Source organism: Heterocephalus glaber, unplaced genomic scaffold (assembly GCF_053883595.1).
Source record: "Heterocephalus glaber isolate CG9 unplaced genomic scaffold, H.glaber_assembly_v1.0 deba00001431, whole genome shotgun sequence".
NCBI lineage: Eukaryota > Metazoa > Chordata > Mammalia > Rodentia > Bathyergidae > Heterocephalus > Heterocephalus glaber.
In genome coordinates this window covers 4,339,615-4,359,440 of record NW_028258295.1, presented here as the reverse complement: position 1 = coordinate 4,359,440, position 19,826 = coordinate 4,339,615, and the positions used below count along the sequence as shown (strand labels likewise).

General features: G+C 39.6%; 2 pseudogenes; both read left to right on the top strand.

The window, feature by feature from the left end:
• Positions 1-244: 244 nt before the first annotated feature.
• Positions 245-3,985, top strand: LOC101716389 (olfactory receptor 8B3-like; annotated as a pseudogene).
• A 14,390-nt stretch (positions 3,986-18,375) lies between these two features.
• LOC101716736 (olfactory receptor 8C8-like) lies at positions 18,376-19,301 on the top strand (annotated as a pseudogene).
• The last annotated feature ends 525 nt before the right edge of the window (positions 19,302-19,826 follow it).

The following is a 19,826-nucleotide window of genomic DNA, read 5'->3' as shown; positions in this document are numbered from 1 at the left end:
CAAATCTCCTCAATGTCTATAACTGAAGTCATGGAGTTTTGTAGTAAAAGAGTTGGAATTTCTATAAACTATGGCAATCTTCCATCCAGGAAGCAGAATAAGAGCATGAGCTTTTTCTTACAGGAATAGTTTCTTTCTCGTTGGTCAAAACAAGAGAGTGAGCATTCCAGTAGAATAATAGAAACATGAGTAGCATGTAGGAAGTGAAGGGCCAGATGAATGAAAGTGTGATTTGTGAGACACATCTGACTTACCAAAAATCATCATCATGGAGAATAGCTGAGGGTTTTGTTAATGAAATTTTCTTCTGTTCTGTTAGATTTCCAAGAATGAGAAAGCTGTCTGGAAATGAGCCCTTGGTGACTGAGTTTCTTCTTGCTGGACTAACAGATCATCCAGAGCTCCAGCTACTCTTCTTTTACCTGTTTCTGATGATCTACTTTGTCACCCTGGTGGGCAACTTAGGTTTGGTCACTCTGATTCTTCTCATTTCTCACCTCCACAGCCCCATATGCTATTTCCTCTTCAAACTCTCCTCCATTGATCTCTGTTACTCTTCTGTTTTCACTCCCGAAATGCTGATGAACTTTGTCTCTAAGAAGAATGTCATCTCCTACGCAGGTTGCATGATTCAGCTGTTTTTCTTTATCTTGTCATCTCTGAGTGCTACATGTTGACCACTATGTGACCATCTATAACCCACTGCTATATAAGGTTAGCACTTCTCAGCAGGTCTGTTCTGGTCGATCTCTTGCTGTCTATGCCATGGGCTTTGCTGGAGCCAGTGCCTACACAGGCTGCATGCTTAGACTAACCTTCTGCAATGCCAATGTTCTCAACCATTATTTGTATGACATCCTTGCCCTCCCCCAACTGTCTTGCACCAGCACATTTGTCAATAAGGTAGTTGTGCTCATTGTGGTATGTTAATATCACAATCCCCAGTGTTACCATTCTAATTTCATACATTTTCATCATCACAAATATTGTGCACAACAAATCTACACAAGGAAGATGGAAAGCTTTCTGTTTCTGTAGCCATTTCTCTTTTCTTGGGTCAGGAGCATTCATGTACCTTAAATATTCTTCTCCTAGATCTATGGAGGAGGGGAAAATATTTCTTCTGCTTACTACACAAATGTGGTGCCCATTGCTCAATCATCTGGTCTACAGTTCGAGGAACAAGGATGTGAAGGTTGCCCTGAAGAATGTCATGATTAAATTTCAAAGCAGAAACATTCTAATTAGAAGCAGTAATAAAGTAAGTAAATTGAAGGCTATTAAATTTTTATTGCAGTATTTTCCTGAAGATAATTTATTTTTTATTTTTAAACCAAGAGAGACTATGTAAAGGTGCAGATTTCCAATGATGAATGTCATTATATTGTATACCTAAAATGTACCAATGATTAGAATGAATAATCAATAACACAAAATAGGAAGAAAAGGTCCAAAGGGGTAGGGGTAGTGGGAGGGTCAGGGGAAAGGAAAGAAGGGAAAGGAAAAATGATGAGAAATAAATTTTTTTATTTTTAATTTTTATTTTTTCGTACTGGTGATCTAACTCCCGATGTTGCACTTGAGAGGTGGAGGAACCACTGAGCTAAATCCCTGGCTCCAGAATTTATTTACACTTTTATGACCTCTACAGATAATATTGTGTATAGTTTAGTACATTTTTGTTATCTCATCACTTATAATTATCTTGTCTGAATTTTTGTATGTATATCTCTGAAACTTCTCACAATGTGTCTATGAAAAGGAATGTTTAAGGCACACATACACGGTTGTTTTTCATTATTGTTTCATCATTTTCTGTGTCATGGCTGATGGACCAACAGTTACTGGAGGATGCCCATCACCTGATGAGGGGAAATCTGGGAATGTAAGAATAATATATGAAGAATAAGGAATAGAGAATAACGAATGATAGTTTATTACTTCTGGAGGGGCAGGAATTGATCATTAGCTCTCTCCTAGCTAAAGACCACCTGATTTTAGCTCTGTCATAGCTAAGACCATGGACACTGAATTAGTGAATATTTATATGATTATACAACGTAGTAAGGGGGCATGAAGGTAGATGTAAGGAACAGCAGAACTAATGCAGCCTGTGAAAGGGAGTATCTATGTATATTTCTGAAGGGCAGGTTACAGTTAACAAGGCACCTGTGCTTTCTTGTAGGTAATAGCTAATGAGCCACCTTCATTATCTTAGGTAATGTTTGATCTTATAGAGTGGTTGCACAGAGTTATAATTCCTCAGCTGCCGTGTTTCCTTGTTATTAGAAACATCACAACCTCATTAATCATTGAGATTTCAATTGTGACCATTGGCATAGGGAAGTCTATCTCTGAACACTAGCTGAAAAGTCATTTTGCAGTTCACACTTAAGCCTTGAAGTGACTCATGATCTTAATCAATAGCCTAATTCATAAGCCAAATCAGTATCTAAAGCCTGCTCATTGTGGTTTCAAGCTGGTCTTCTGCATTTCTGTCTCCTTGGATATTCTTACTTGGAAAAATATGACATTTTGTACATTATAAAAAGTTATATTTTCAGCTTCCTCACATTAAAACAGAAGTATGATGCACTAGAAGCATTTCTATTGCTGTCAGCATTATTACTGGTATAGGCAGCAGCACTAATTTAAAGCAGAATCATAGTCCTCCAATCTTGTCCTTTTCAATGATTTTTTCACCCCGTTTGCTCATGATTTCTTTTGTTCCGTTTGGCTAGTGACAAAACATTACCATATGTCATTTGTTTCTGAAAACCTCTATCAATCTATTTATTATTGAAGAGAATGTATATAACTCCTTTTTACCCTAAAGACATTAGCAGAGGATAGTTCATAAAAATATGTATTTATCCCAAACATGTTGGTTTTTTTTTTATAAAACTTGCATTTTTCTATTTTGTATGTTGTCAAATATGTGCAAGAAATCATACAGTTCTTACCATATTTATTTTTATCACTAATACAAAAACTCTGTATATTAAGTGGGTAGAAATACATTACTCAATGTCTTACTGATACAATGAAGTCTATTATGAAAAATAAATGCATATGAATAATAAGCTATATTCCTAGGAACATTTTATATGTTTATGTAGACCTTATGTCATAAATAAATCATAAAGTGTCTTTAACATAGGGGCTGTTTCATGCAGTTTCTCTATTTTTTCAATATATATTCCATCCATATGTTTAGAATGTTAGAAATATACATATATATATATACATATATGAAATTAAGACCTGTTGAATAGGATTATCTTGTTTAAATAAAATCAATGGTGATTATTTACTGTTATATAATAATTATCAATAAAAATCATCAATAGTAATAACAATAGCAAATGAGAAAACTTGAGTTAATTTGTTATTTGGAGGTGGACTATGGCAGACTTACAGGAGCCTACTCAGCCCATTGAGGAGAGTCAGCTGCAAGGTGCCAAGTTACTGAAACTCTGCAGCTAACACTCCTTTGTGGGTAGTATAGTATTTACTCATATTTATTCTAAAATGTCCCAGTCAATGGCTGAGCATGGTGTGTGGGCCTTACCAGATCTGCCCAATTTCTGCCTAACAGAGGTCTACTCTGATAGGCAATGTTTGTTTAGAGAATTCTTATTGTGATCAAGACTTTTTAAAACTGCACTGCTGTGGGGGGCCTTGCCCCCCCTGCTAGAACTCTTGAGTGCCTTTTACGGGCATGTCTAAGCCTGCTGCAAGTCTACCCGGCAACAAGGAAGTAGCCCCAGTACCCTCCCCTTGCTCCCTCCCTCTAGCCCTAAGGTATATATGCTGTAGCAGCTTCCGCAATAAATGAGACTTGATCAGAAACCTGTCTTGTCTCCATCTCTCGTGTCTCCTGTCCTTTGTCATTCTTGCTCCCCCTCTAGGGTCTCCGTTGACTTACCTGCAGGACGGGACAAGTGGTACCCAATGTGGGGCCAGAGAATGGGGGATCCAGTGAAGAACGCTGCTCGGGGGCCCAATAAAATAAAATAGAAAAAAGAGGATTGCGTTTGAAGTGAACCTGCCATCTCTCCTGCACCTCGGTGAGTTGAGCAGCGATTATGGGACAGGGCATTAGCCAACATGAGTTATTTGTACAAGGTCTTAAAGAAACTTTACAGACACGAGGGGTAAAGGTTACAGTCAAACAGTTGTTAAAATTTTTTTTGATTATATTAGAGATCTCTGCCCTTGGTTTCCTGCCAAGGGTACCATTGACGAGAGGAGATGGAAAAGAGTAGGGGAGGCCCTTAAAGGTTATTATGCTACTTGTGGACCAGAAAAGGTCCCGATTACTGCATTTTCTTATTGAAATCTTATTAATGAAATTATCTCCCAAAAAACCAAAGATCCGCTGGTGGCTCAAGCCATCCAGGTCGGGGAGACAGCTCTCCAATCGGAGGAAGGGTCGATCATTCTCCCTCGGAGTGAGGAGTTTGTAAACACCCCCCTAGATGCCAAGATGGCGCTGAGGCCTGAGCACCTGCGGGACGGGACTTCCTCAAAAAATGAGGAAAAAGACTTGATGTCATTTGATAGTGACGATGAGCCAGACAAAATATGCAACCGATGAGGGTTTACAGGCGGGCTCTGCCTCTTCCAAGCCTTTTAAAGGAAAGCTTCGGCGCTCCTCAGCTTCCGCCTCCGCTCTTTCAGCCCCTGCCTCTGTCCCCGCCCCGCCTGTTAAGGAGGAACCGGCCTTGTACCCTTCCCTCCACCACCTCAGACACCCCCCCTTGCCAAGGAATGATCCGGGGGAGGCTGACTGGGCCAACCTTGAGGAGGAGACAGCCAGATATCATAATCCTGCCTGGTCGCCCATAGTCCAAGGTCCTCCTCCTTATGTTCCGGTACCCAGCACTCCCAATGCGCCCGCTTTGACATGTCCTGCTGTTGATCCCCCAAAAGAACTCCGGGACAAGATAAAATTTCTAAAAGAACAAATAAGATTAGAAAAGGAACACCAGGAACTTATTACCCAGCTCGAGGGCTTAAGAACAGACAAAACCCATAAAAATGTCCGTAGAGAGGACAAACTTAAGCCACGACCCCCCGGTTAAAGGGGTGGCCCCTAGGGTGCCATCCGGGTCGGGAGTATCCTTAAAACTTAAAAATGTGGAAACCTTTCCCATAACTAAAACTACTGACACACAGGGACAGGCATGGAGACACCACAGTGGTTTCGATTTTAAGGTCATTAAAAAATTTAAAACGGCTGCAGCTCAATACGGGGCCACTACACCTTACACAATGGCCATTTTAGAATTGGTGACAGAAAATTGGCTCACCCCAATCGATTGGCTTATACAGACTACCGGCTCCTGGCCAGTTGCTCTCGCTTCTTATACAGGCTTAATAGACAATCACTATCCTCCAAACAAACTTATTGACTTTGCCAATAAACATGAGTTCATTTTTCCAAAAGTCACTTCCTGTTCTCCTCTAACAGAAGCCCTATTAGTCTTTACAGATGGTTCTTCTACTGGGATAGCTGCTTATGTGTGGGACAATAACATTGTCCACTTCCAAACCAGCTGTTCTTCAGCCCAAATAACCGAGCTACATACAGTCATAACAGTCTTTTCTACATTCCCTGAACAAGCCTTTAATCTCTTTACTGACAGTGCTTACATTGCTCAATCTGTTCCCCTATTAGAGACATGTGGATTGATAAAACACGCTTCTCAAACTGGTGGTCTTTTTATTCAATTACAAGATCTAATCAGAAAAAGATCCAAACCCTTTTTTATTGGGCACCTTTGTGCCCACTCTAACCTACCCGGCCCACTTACAAAAGACAACCGGTTAACAGATCTGGCCACAAGACCTCAGGCTTCTGCCTACTCTCTAAGTATTGATGCCTCCATTCAGATTGATCAGGCACAGAAGGCACACCAGTTACATCACCTCAGTGCCCACACGCTTCACCTCATGTATAAACTTACTAGAGAACAAGCTAGACAAATTGTTAAAACCTGCCCTACATACACCCTCCATCCTCCCACACCTCATCTGGGAGTTAATCCTCGTGGCTTAATTCCAAATGCCCTATGGCAAATGGACGTCACACATTACCCTGAATTTGAAAATCTTAAATATATACATGTCAACATTGATACATATAGTGGATTTATATTTGCCACCCTACAATCCGGGGAGGCTACTAAACATGTAATTGCCCACCTTCTAGTTGCCTTCTCAGTACTTGGATGTCCACAACAAATTAAAACAGACAATGGTCCAGGCTATACCAGCTCTGGTTTTTCAAAGTTTTGCAAACAATTAGATATAACACACATAACGGGAATCCCATATAATCCACAAGGACAAGGCATTATAAAACGAGCCAACCTCACACTCAAAATTACATTAGATAAAATAAAAAAGGGGGAATGGTGCCCTATCAAGGGGTCACCCAGAAACCTAATATCACATGCACTATTTATTTTTAACTTTTTAAATTTGGATGCTAAGGGATTATCCACAGCTAACCGTTTTTGGCAATCAGAGACACAAAAACAATTTGCCTCTGTGAAGTGGAGAGACCCCCTGGACCACTCATGGCATGGGCCTGACCCCGTACTCATCTGGGGCTGAGGGTCAGTGTGTGTTTACTCCAAGGAAATGAAGTCAGCCTGGTGGCTTCCAGAACGCTTAGTAAAACAAGTTGATAAGCGTGTTAATGATGCCGATGACCTAACATTGTCCAAGTTCAACCAGTTAACAATGACGCCTACAATTATAATCTAATAATCATAAAGAGAATAGTATAATTCAATTTGGCCAATTATATTTGAGTGCACCCTAATTTTATACACTGTCTCATATGTTTGTCTATTGTCTATTGTTTGTGTTCGTACAGTTGAGCTCAATATGTTCCTTCCTTTTCAAAGGATATTCACCTATTGTTAAATTGACTTACAGATAAATATTATTAAATTAAAGACATGCCTTCCTTCCCAGGTTGCTAATTGATCAAAGTGCCACTGAGATTTATTTTATGAAAGTAATGTGTATTGTCACCTACATGCAATAATCAAATTGCAATTGACAGTTGTAAAATAAAAAGATATATATTCTTAATTGTTTGTCAAAATGAATATAGACGGGGACTCCCTTTGATGAATATAGAAGTGGCCACCCAGAAAATGATTATTCTGGTCTTAATTCATTAAAGGGACCCCTAGTAAATTTTATATTATCTTATGGGAGACACATCACAACGAATATTATCTAAATATGTTATAAATTGATTACATTGGTTATTCTTGATATTTAAGAACTGAATATGTTGTTACAAAATATTTACATTGGTTAAGTTTTAAATATGTTATTGTAATATGTCCACATTGGTTATCTTCAAAAACTTAATCAGGTTAGCCTAACTCTCTTATCTACAGCCCAGCCTTGCTTACATTGCAGGACGAAATTTTGCTTACAGGTTAAAAAGATGACATCCCTGAATTTGTTGCACGGTCTGTTGCTGTTCCTGGCACCGACAACAAAAAGCGGATTTCAACCAGTTAACAAAGAACAACTGCTCATTGCCCTGTATGGTAACCCCTGTGACTGTGCTGGGGGTTCTGGCGGGGCTGCACCCACAAGTTACACTCGTAGTACTGATTGCGGCAACAAGATTGCCTACTTGGTTTATGAGGCCGCGCTAGCAGAAGGATATAACCAAGAATGGGATTGAGTCCCTAAGCCTAAAGTCATACCAACAGTCAATGGCGAACCAGGGCCATGCCCTGCCAATTGTGCCAAGGCCACAGAGATGCATTCTACCTGTTATACTGAAGCCCAACAATGTACGCATTCCAATGGAAAAATATATCTAACTGCTGTTCTACAAAAAACTTACAGGGGCTCCGTCGGAGGTGACTGGGACTTTTCCAGCCCCACTGGATATCCTAAATTTGGCCAAACCTCCTGCAACGACAGTCCTGGCAAAGATGTCTGCTGGCCGCCACAGGCCTCAATTCATGTATCTGATAGTGGCGGGCCTTCAGATCAGCTCAGGGAACAGCGAGTACAAAAACAGCTCGAGACTATCATCCAAGAGATGTACCCCTCCCTAAATTATCATCCGCTGGCCCTTCCCAAACCTCGAGGCCCAGACCCTGACGTCCAAACCCTGAGTGTCTTAGAGGCCACTTATCAATTGATCAATACATCCAACCCAGCCTTTGCTGGGGATTGTTGGCTATGTTTGACCCTTGGCACACCCCTGCCCCTCGCCTTGCCAGTTGTCGACCAAACTGATTATGCCAACAGTTCTAGTTACAATTGCAGTTTTTCTCTGCCCTTTGGGGTCCAGCCAGTACAGTTCAATGCTTCAGCTTGTTATCTAAGTTCGGGCCACAACGATAGCTTCGATATGCCTGTCAGAGTCCAAAATTTCTCTCTCTGCTCTGTAGTGCTTAATGGCTCTGCCGCCATTTGCCCTGCCCTGGGTCACGTGCTCGTCTGTGGAGGGAGCTTGGCGTTCACCTCCCTCCCCACTAATTGGACTGGGCTGTGCATGGTGGCGACTGTCTTCCTGGACATCGCCCTCATTCCTGGAGATGAACCGGTGCCCTTGCCCAGCTTTGACTATATCGCTGGGCGACATAACAGGGCCATTTCACTGGTCCCCCTGCTCGTGGGGCTGGGGGTGTCCGGTGCCCTTGCCACTGGCTCTGCTGACATCTGAGTGGCGTTACACTCCTATGCCAAATTATCCAACCAGTTGATTAATGATGTTCAAGCTCTCTCCAACACTCTTACAGATGTACAAGATCAGATCGATTCTTTGGCTGAGGTGGTCCTTCAGAATAGAAGGGGCCTGGACCTCCTCATGGCGAAACAAGGAGGGATTTACATAGCCCTAAATGAACATTGTTGTTTCTATGCCAATAAATCTGGGATCGTCAGGGAAAAAATTCGCTCAAAATCCCCTCTGGACTGGCCTCAATGATTTCCTCCCTTATCTTCTCCCTTTGCTGGGACCCTTATTGGGCCTACTTCTGCTCATTTCTTTGGGGCCCATAATATACAACAAAATCATGACCTTCCTTAGAGCCCAGATAGAGGCAATAAAAACAGCACCCATACAGGTCTACTATCATAGATTGGCAATGGCTGACCAGGACGAATGCCGGACCATCGATTAGGTCCTTGCCGTGGCGAAGTGTTCTCTCCCCACCTGGTGAGTGGGCTGGCAATCCAATGATGGGCAACTGAGCAAGCGTGCCATGCAATGAGAGAGCCCTCGTGTGCCACCTAAGACAGGTGCCAGAGCCTTGATTCTCTGGTTAACCGATGACAGGTAAGGTACACAGTGCAGACACATATGTTGCTCTGACCCAAGACAGGCTCAGCCCCTGCAGGCTTGGCTCTCCTGACGCCTTTCTAGAATTATAATTTTAAAGGGAGGACCTGTGGGGGGCCTTGCCCCCCCCACTAGAACTCTCGAGTGCCTTTTACGGGCATGTCTAAGCCTGCTGCAAGTCTACCCGGTAACAAGGAAGTAGCCCCAGTACCCTCCCCTTGCTCCCTCCCTCTAACCCTACGGTATATATGCTGTAGCAGCTTCCGCAATAAATGAGACTTGATCAGAAACCTGTCTTGTCTCCATCTCTCATGTCCCCTGTCCTTTGTCATTCTTGCTCCCCCTCTAGGGTCTCCGTTGACTTACCCACGGGACGGGACACACTGCAGTCTGAGATTATCTGAAACAATGCTTTCACTTCTCTCTCTTTAGGTATCTGACATTAATCCTGGTCTGAAGTCTTCAACATTCACTCAAATTCCCTCACATTGTTTTCTTCAAAGGGTGTGCCATAATACATGTTTTACAGGTCTAATCATTTCTTGGATTGTCAGGGGAACATAAATGACATAGAAGACTTACATTAATTACTTTTGAAAACTGGTATAATGATGTGATAACTAAGGGTGGGCAGCACTGATGAGCAGTGTGACCAAGGGGAGGAGACTAGTCCCTCCAGGAGTGCCAAAACAGGCACCCTTGCCTCATTCCCCTAAACACTGGTGAGCTCTGCACCTGTGGGGTATCCTGCTTGCCCCCAACCTTTGGATCTGCACAGGAACCCTTCCATCCCCAGTCAAAAGCTGCTGAGTGCCATAACCCTTAGGCACCACTGAACTGAGAGGGTGAACAGTGGAGTGCAATCAAAGTTTAGTGTGGAAAGAGAACCAGAGAGGGATGGCACAGCCAGAGGATGTTGCTTGGCATGCTCATCTGGAGTGGTATAGGAAGTAGACATAAGCAGCTGCAGAGATTATCATGGGGGGAAGGAGGCAGAGATCAGGATGATCCCTTTGGGAATCAACAGAAAACTGGGTACTTGAGCAGTCACACTACCCTTCCACTTCTGATACCATTGAAGGTATCCAATCATAAAAGAGAGGCAAAAATCCTCCAGCTAGCCCTGCCCTCAAGACTGCAACTCCAACCAAACAAAGCACTACCTGCAGAGGGAAAGGTAAGTTCATTGACCTCACCCCCACCAGGCCCAAGGATAAACCAAGCAACAAGATGCCCCTGAAAACACTTATCTCCCTGAAATCTTATCTTACAGGCAATAAAGTAGGGGAAGTATGAAAACAAATGCTTAGAATATTTGAAGAGATTGAAGAAGAAAGAAGAAATAAACAAACAAATCCATATGGTGTGTAGTAAGCTCAAAGAGGATGTAAATAAATAAAGAATTATCTGGTAAAGTGTTCAAGGAACTTAAGAGGACACAAGCAAAATGCTTATTGAATCAAACAATTTGATGCAATATCTGAATGATCATTAAGAACTAGATATCATGCAGAGAAATCAAGTAGAAATCCAATGTAAAAAAATTCCCTTGAAATTGTGGGTAACAGAAGTGACCAATCTGAGAAAATAGTGTAAGAAGAAGGCATGATTAAAATAGTAGATCATGTACTCAGTGATACCCTAAAGTCAATGTTACCATGGAAACTGGATCCATAAGCTGGTACATGTCTAAAAAATAATCTTAACAATTATAGAATGAAAGGAATGAATGATTAAAAGCTGATAAAAATGGAATAAAAATTTATTCACCAAAATCCAGCAGAATGTTTTCCAAATCTATATTTATTTTTATGTAAACAAGGCATGTAGAACCCCAATAGTCATAACCAGAAAAGAACTTCTTCAAAACAAATCATAGTTAAAATCCCAGATATTCAGCATCAAAGAATGCTAAAACATGTTTAAGCAGCAAGAAACTCGTCAACGGAAGCATACCAGAATAACAGCAGATTTCTCATAAAAATCTTAAAGGAAAGTAGAGCTTCCAGTGAAGTTTTTCAAGCCTAAAAAATTAACCCAAATTAATTTTCAACCCAAAAAAGTATGTCCTACAAAATTATCTTTCAAAATTGATTTGGAAATAAAGACTTTCCATGACAAAGTACACCGCCAAACCAGTGTCGCAGAAAATACTTAAAGGAAATTTAGATAGAGACAGCAAGGCCAATATAACCAAAGAGCCCAACAGAAATAATGCATCTAACTTAGTCAGTAGTTAAACAAAAGCGAAAAAATAAAGAATTGAGCAGTGTAAAGACGCAAGATTCAGTAAATACCTTTCAGTAATTATTTTAAATAGAAATGGTCTTAACTTTGCAATCACAAGACATAGACTGGAAGACTGGATCTAAAAACCAAACTCAACTATATGTTGCCTGCAAGAGACACACTTCAAAAACACATAGAATGAAATTCAAAGGATGGAAAGCAATACTGCAGTCCAAAGGAGCTGAAAAGCAGGTAAGACTAAGTATCTTATTTTCAGACAAAGTGGACTTCAAGCCAAAGCTGATCAGAAGAGATAAAAGAATACTAATACATATGGGTAAAAGGAACAATTTTATAGGAAGAGATAAAAATTATAAATATATATGACTGAATTCTGGCAATCCAATTTCTAAAACAAAAACTGAACAAATGTTCAGATAGACATTGACAGACTCATAGTGGGAGAGTTCAATGTCCCTGTCTCACAAATAGGTCAACCAGACAAAAAAACCCCAAGAAATCTCAGAGTTGAATCACTACATCAAACAAATGAACTTGAATGATCTGCACAGTGTTTCATCTAACAACAATAGAATAGAGATTTTTATCAACATGGAACTTTCTCTTAAACAGAGTGAAAATGTTCAAGATGCATTATATACATGCTCCAATTCCCAAAAATGAATGTCATTATTACATATTGTAAACATAGACTAGTAAAAAATTTTAAAAGATACACAAATCGATGGTATGTAATAGAAGATTGAGAAATAGATCCTCATTTATGTAATTGATTGACTTTTGACAAAGTAACAATATAACACTTGCACTGGGAATAAAATTTTAAGTTTCATACTGGAACACTATTTATCCACAAAGAAAGGGGGAAAAAGAAGGGCTGTGGATCTGTGACCTCTATGCCACATCCTGCACTATAGTTCTTCCAAAAGGAATCAAAACCATACATAAATGCTTAAACTATAAAATTGTTATATATAAGTAATGTATAGGAAATTACTACAGTGGACCCTCAAGTTACTACCAAACTGGCATACAAAAACTTTGGGTTAATTAGGTTAATGGAAGATTCATCTGCCTCTTGCTATCTGTAGGATGTACTCAGGTAAAGACCCAGACCTCAGCTGTACTGACTTACAACCAACTTGAGTTATAACAAGCCTTTGAGATCAAATTGAGTTCATAAGTCAAGGGCCCAATCTACATTGCTATGTACAGAGTTCTTAGTCACACCCTAAAAAGCATTAAACCCAAAAGAAAAAGAGGCAAAATAAACTTCTTGTAAAGAACTATTTGTTCACAAAACATTTGCAAACAAACAAGAAGCCTGTATCTGCCATACATATACAAAATAAAATATTTTGTCCATATATAACAATTCAGTAATCAAAATATGTCACAATAACAAAAAGACCATTTAATAAATCCATAAATGATTAAAAAAATCCTAAAGGAAGGTATGCAAATGGTTGATATGGAATGGACATGTGTTTGACTTGCTGCACCCCTTTGTATAGACAGTAGCTGCATAGCACTCCCTTATTAGCAAGCTATCTACTCTTCTTATGTTATATTAAATTTTCCCAATGAGGGGCTGGGGCATTTGCTTGACATCTTCTCTGTTCTCCCTCCCCATAGTCCCAACAACCTCTGAGTGGAACCTCTACTTCAGAAGCCAAACACCAGCTCTGAGGCACCAGTACCTTTCAATCAATCTAACCCCCAATCCTATAGAGTTCCTCTTCTGAGATTCTTGAATTTGGTTATGTTTCCTTTTCTATATTTCCATCAGTCCTGGGAACAGAAAGTTTTTTTCTCCAATTTATAAATCTTTATATTTTCTAATTATCGACTATTTGCTCTTTTGCCTTTGTCATATTTGTATAACTATTTTTCTGTTTTATAAATCCTCTGGTGGAAACACACATGCTATTCTTTTGGGGGCAGGATTGGATCCATAGCTCAGAGAGAAATTGTAAGGATGAATGCAGAGAAGGTATATAAAGAATTTTGCACTGTGAAGGGAAAAGAGTAACTAACAGTGGCACAAATCTCAGCTTCTTTGATTGTCTCTCTTATGGAAATGAGAAAACCCAGGGGAAACCTATATCTCATTCTGTTTGTATTCTTGGTCCTCTGCACATTTAAATGCTAAAAAAGAGTTCATTGGTTATAAATCAGTAAAACCTCTAGTAAAGAAAGTAAGGGGTTTCAGGCCTCATGCACCATCTACTCTGAATAGAACAGAATCTCTCAAGACTTGGCAGCTTTAATCATCAGTTTCCTGGCTCTAACAGGCATAGAATGCCCCTCAGTATTGTCCCAGTCAGCCAGTGTTCTCTGGCTAGTGACAGAAGAGTTAATGCAAACACATGATCTCTATTTCTCCCAGAAATTCACCGACATGTTGAATGTTAACATGAAAGGGGGGGAGATGGTAGTAATTCAGAAGTACAAAACAAACAAACCAAAATCCCCTGTAGAATAATATACCACCAAAATTTTAGAAGTTACAAAATAGAAAAAGGAGCAATATTTGCTTTAGAATTCTCATGACTTGTGTTACCAACAGAAATGAAGCAGCCAATGGAAAATTTTGACTTACGGTGTGCACTGTTTCATGCACTCTGAATTCCATGGCACTAGGTACTTCAGTGAGATAGGAAGGGGGAGATAAAATAAATTAAATGCTTAAAAGTCTTTCCAGGAAGTATTTAAATCATCAGATCTTTCCCTGTCCACGTAGCAAGATGATTACCTCTACATCCTGTAAAATAGACATTTATTCATTAAAGAAAGTGAACTAGAGTTTCTAAATCAGGAGACCATATGTGTATGTGTGACAGAGTTTACCATTTATAAAATGAAGGAAGAAGGTAGAAGTTTTACCTCACTAATGTTGAAACCATTAGTCTATTTTCTTCACTTAATTTAAACAATGTTGAAGGTAAGATAAAATCTTTCAGGGATTTTGGAGGACATTTCTTTAGTTACCCACTACTCAAACAAGACCATCCCAGAAGACCTAATGGTATTTCCAATAATAGTGCACCATTGGTGTGGGACAATATCCTGTGAAGTCCACAGTTAAGAAGTACTAATTGACCACATAGGAGTACTTAAGGCAGGGTGGGGATGCTAAGACTCTCATAAAACCTTTGTAAAATATACAGCTTGAAAAAATTAAAAATTTAAATGGAAGAAAAGATTCAAAGAAAAACAAAACATCAAAAGAAAACAAAATGTACTCTGGAATATTAGAAATAATGGAAAGAAAAGTTTAAAAATTCTACCAAAAAGTTGAGGTTATGTTTCTGAGCACAAAGAAATGGAAAATAAAACACAAAAGATAGCACAGAAAGAATAAACTCTAGGATTTAGCATTTGAAGGATGGAATTTCTAGAAAGGGAATGGAGATTATGAATAGACTGTCATATTTATGTAATTGAAGATACTATCCCAGAACCGAAGCCATTGAGCTTCCAAGGTGAACTTATGTAATGCTTCTCTTAATGTACAGATAGAGACAGGTGTAAGATACAAAATTATGCACATTCAGAAAAATAGAAACAAACATAAAATCTTAAAAATTTAGAAAAGAGTGGAAGAATAATTAGGTTTTATGAAGAAATAAAAGATGAGGGAGAGATGAAGCCTCAGATTTGATGAACGTCTTCAAAATTTTGAAGTCAATTTTCTAGTCCCATGAAAATGATCAATAAACAGGAAGATACATAAAGACACTTTCAGACATGCAAGTCAGATTTTTTTTAATTCCATGACTCCTCTGATTTTTTCAAGAAATTAAGGTAGGACATCTTGTGCAATAATGAGGAAGAAAACCAAGAAACAGGGAGATAGGTTATTCAGGAAATAAATTACCCAGTACATGAGAGAGATAAAGGGAATCCCTGATAGGAAGATTGCAGAAGATCTCAAAATTTCATATGATCTATCACAGTAAGAAGAAAAGATACCATTACAACAGTGTTTCATAAATTCCTAGAAATCATACTTAAGGAGATGAAATTGAATACTTGTGACTGAATGCACTTATTTAAAAAAAACTGAGGAATAATTTGGGGATGAATCAGGAAGATATATGGAATATTATAAAAATCAACCTAAAAGAATAATGGAAATGAATACAATCATAGCATAAGATAGATTCACCGTGTGCACAATGCCAGCAATGGGTAAAATGTCCAAATTCTCATCTGCCAGAAGAGAGTAAGGGAATTGTTACAGTGACCCAAATGTGAGATGAAGACAGGCTAAAAATACTGTCAGACAGGAAATCCTGATCTTTGAAGAAGAGGGATCCACTGGGATTTGGAGACTGGGAGGTGCTGAAGTTTAGACTGTTCATCAGTGCCTGGGTAATTGTGAAAATAATTGAAAAAATGATGAGCTGCAGAAGGGCACCACTGGGGACAATTAGAAAATCATAACTTAGTGCATATACTTTGGGGTTGAGGAAAGTAAGTGGGTTTGAAATAGAACTCCGTGAGGCAAACCTAGCAGATGTCAGGCTATACAAATAGATCAACAGTTCTTAAAAGTGGGCAATTTTGCCACTGTAGAGGAGCAAAAGTATGATGCTTTTCTTTCACAGTATTAGAGTCATGGCTGACATTCTTATAACATAAGCAAAGTTAATAAGAGAAAAATTTAACACATTTATTTAATCAAAGTTTTGTATGACAAAGGAGCTTTCAGAAATGAAGATGCAAAGACCAGGGAAAATTGTCTATTTTTAAGATTTGGTTTGAGAAAAAATATGCAGCTACAGAAATGAGATTGGACAAAAATATTTACTCTAATATTCTAGGCTAAAAGGGGACAATCAGCAAAGCCTGTCTGCTCTGATTCTTCTTAGATATCTCTGTGGCATGCTTCCTCCTAGATATGGAGGAGGATATCTTCTGCAATGAAGGTTTTATGATCTACTATTAGTGATGGTTAGAGAATTTGTTTATGTCCAGGTCTTATACAGAAAGCTGAGAAAAAGAATATTTCTAGGTTTGTGGCTGGCTTTGAAGGAGGTGAGTTATAGTTTCTATGACCTTCTTTGAGTAATAGGAATTTTTTATTTCTATGGCCAGCCTTGGAGGAGTAAGGGAAACAGGAGGAAGAAGGGTAGACAAAGATCAGAAAGTGACTCTCTCCTGTAACCTTCTGATGTTTTCAGTTCAAAGTTCTTAACTTACTAAGGCACTATATATTGAAATATCATTTTCCAAGCCCCATGATCACACATGGAACATTTGACAGTGTCTGAAGATTTTCATGGCCATAGGCAGGTTTTTTTTCTTTTTGGTGTGTATGCATGTGGGGTGGGGGGAAGATACCTTATTATTCAATGAGTAGAGGCTATTGATTTGTGCATTATCCACACAGAACAGCCCCACAACAAAAGTTTATCTCACCCAAATGCCCGTACTGCCAAGGTTTGTTACATGAATGTACATATGGAACAAGGCAAGGAGTGAAGCCATACTACTTGTAATACCTACCAGGCTCTTTGTGTATGTCACAATCCAAATACTTTATTTGTGAGCCATCTCATTTAAATCTTTCAACATCCCAACAAGAAACCTTTATATGAGCATCATTTTATAGATACACACAAGTATATATAGATCTAAATATAAATAAAGAAGGGTCAGAGTAGTTACATGACTCACTGACAGTCTCATTTTTGGGAGGTAAGAAGTCTAGATGTAAACTCAGATTGACTGGGCACCCACACCTGTTCTTTCAAGTTTTATGCTACAGCATCCCATTATTGGGGTGAACTTGACAACATATAAAGTGTTAAAGCTATGATCAAGTTTAATATTTATTAATGCAATCCCAGAGGCATGTAGCAGCATACTAGAAATAGCAAGTGACTATGCCCTGGTTCTTCTTGTAGAGTTCTTCAGGGCATGATGAAGAGGCTTAAAAGTGGGTCATCCACTACTCTGCCCAGGGGATGAGGTATTCCTGCTGGGAAATTTTTAGTTAGGTAGAACATTGAGTCTCTAAAGACCCAGTGTTAGGTTTATAGCATAGGATGCAAACACATGTTCAGTAATTTCTACCCTCAGGGGCCTCATCCAACTCAAGAGGAAATCATAAAGGAGAGAATAATTTTCTGTGCATCTAATCATTTTCTACAGAACTATGTGTCATACAATAGGTTCTCATTTGAGTGAGGTGACATTTTGGGGACTCATATAAGATTGCTGTCTTTTTTCTTGCAAGTGAAGAGAACTTTCTAGAGAATCTTAGAAAACCATGGCATGCAACCCAGAGTACTCCTCTAATATGACAGCTAGGCACTGATGGACATTACCTCCTGCATCATCACGAGATTTGAGTAAACCTCAGGTCAGTGGAGAGGGAGGGCCCTTTGATCCCAGAACCGAGGGCCTCTAGGGTAAAGGTGAGCATCAAATCATCTTTACATTCAAGTCATGGGTTTGTGGGAATGCCTCTCATTTATCATGGATTTGTGGGAACACCATTTATTTATTGCTTTTCACAGTCCTAATCTGCAATAAAAACTGAAGTGAGGAAATAATATTCAGAGGCATTGTGAGGTCTACCAGCTTGCTTCCTGGCCAGAAACAACACATAGAAGAGAAAGAAGGAAATTCCTCAGAAATCAAGTCTTGCTCTTTGGAGGCCTTGCTGTATGTTTTCAGACAACTGTAGCTTGTAAACCAGCAGCTCTACCTCTGGCTCAGATGGTTCCTTGTTAATATCACTGTCTTCCCCTGTTTCTACAGATCCCACCATAAAGGAAATGAACATGGAAAAAAACACTTCAGTGATGGAGTTTATCCTAATGGGGCTGACAGAACCTGAGTTACAACTGCCCCTGTTTTTCTTGTTCTTGGTCAACAACATTGTCACTGTTGTGGGAAATTTGATCTTAATTAACCTAATTTGCCTGAATTCACACACCCTTGTACTTTTTTCTCTTCAATTTGTCCTCCATTGATTTATGTTACTCACTTGTCTGTACCCCCAAATTGCTGATGGGGTTTGTTTCAGAGAGGAACATCATCTCGTTTACAGAGTGTATGACCCAGCTATTCTTCTTCTGCTTTTTTGTCAACTCTGAGTGCTACGTACTGACAGCTATGGCCTATGATCGCTATGTGACCATCTGTCAGCCCCTTCTGTACACGGCCATTATGTCCCCTAGAACCTTTTCTCTGCTGATATTTGGTTCATACTTGATGGTGTTTGCTGGTGCCATGCTCCACACAGGGTGTATGATCAGGCTCATCTTTTGTGATTCCAACATCATCAACCACTACATGTGTGACATCCTCCCCCCCCTCCAGCTCTCCTGCAGCAGCACCTATGTTAATGAGCTTGTGAGTTCTATTGCTATGGGCACAGTTATCATTATTTCCAGCCTCATTATTTTTATCTCTTATGCTTTGATACTCTTTAATATCAGTCATGTGTCATCAGCTAAAGGTTCCTCCAAAGCCATCAGCACCTGTGGTTCTCACATAATAACTGTTGGACTGTTCTATGGGTCTGTGGTACTCAATTATGTCAAGCCATCATCTGCTGGCTCAGTGGGCCAGGGAAAGTTTTTCTCAGTGTTTTATACATCTGTGGTGCCTATGCTGAACCCCCTCATTTATAGCTTCAGAAATAAGGATGTCCGAACTTGCTCTGAAGAGAGCCCTGAAGAGAAACACAAGCTGAGCAAACAGAGAAGCTGCCTTGGTCCCTGCCCACATTTCTTGGTAAATCTTCACTTCCTAATCTTCCTCATCACCATTCTTCTGTTCCTTCCCACCCCTGTCTTCATTTTTCCAGCCCGTCTGACAGTCTGGGTGAGAATTCTATAGTACTATCTTTTCTCTTTCTGCCCACCATGCTATATGACCACAAGTGCCTGTTCTTGGACTTGAGACTCAACCTCAGTTCCAAGGTGGTTCCAACCTCGTATATATTGCCCATACAAGAGGAAGACACTGGGCTGATAACTTTTCCTATCTAAATGTAGCATCTCCTGCTTTACTGAATGCCTTCGTCTTCCAAGGAATCATTATACCAAATTTTTCCTGTTCCAAGTGTTCTAGTGCTTATAACTATATTAAAATAAAATGGATCATAAAAATTGTGGACATAGTAAAAATTTCTAGATTTTTTTCAGTAGCAGTTGTTATTCTGAGAGTTTCAGCCTCACATGTATTAATGAAATTATACACTTCTTAGACTAAGATT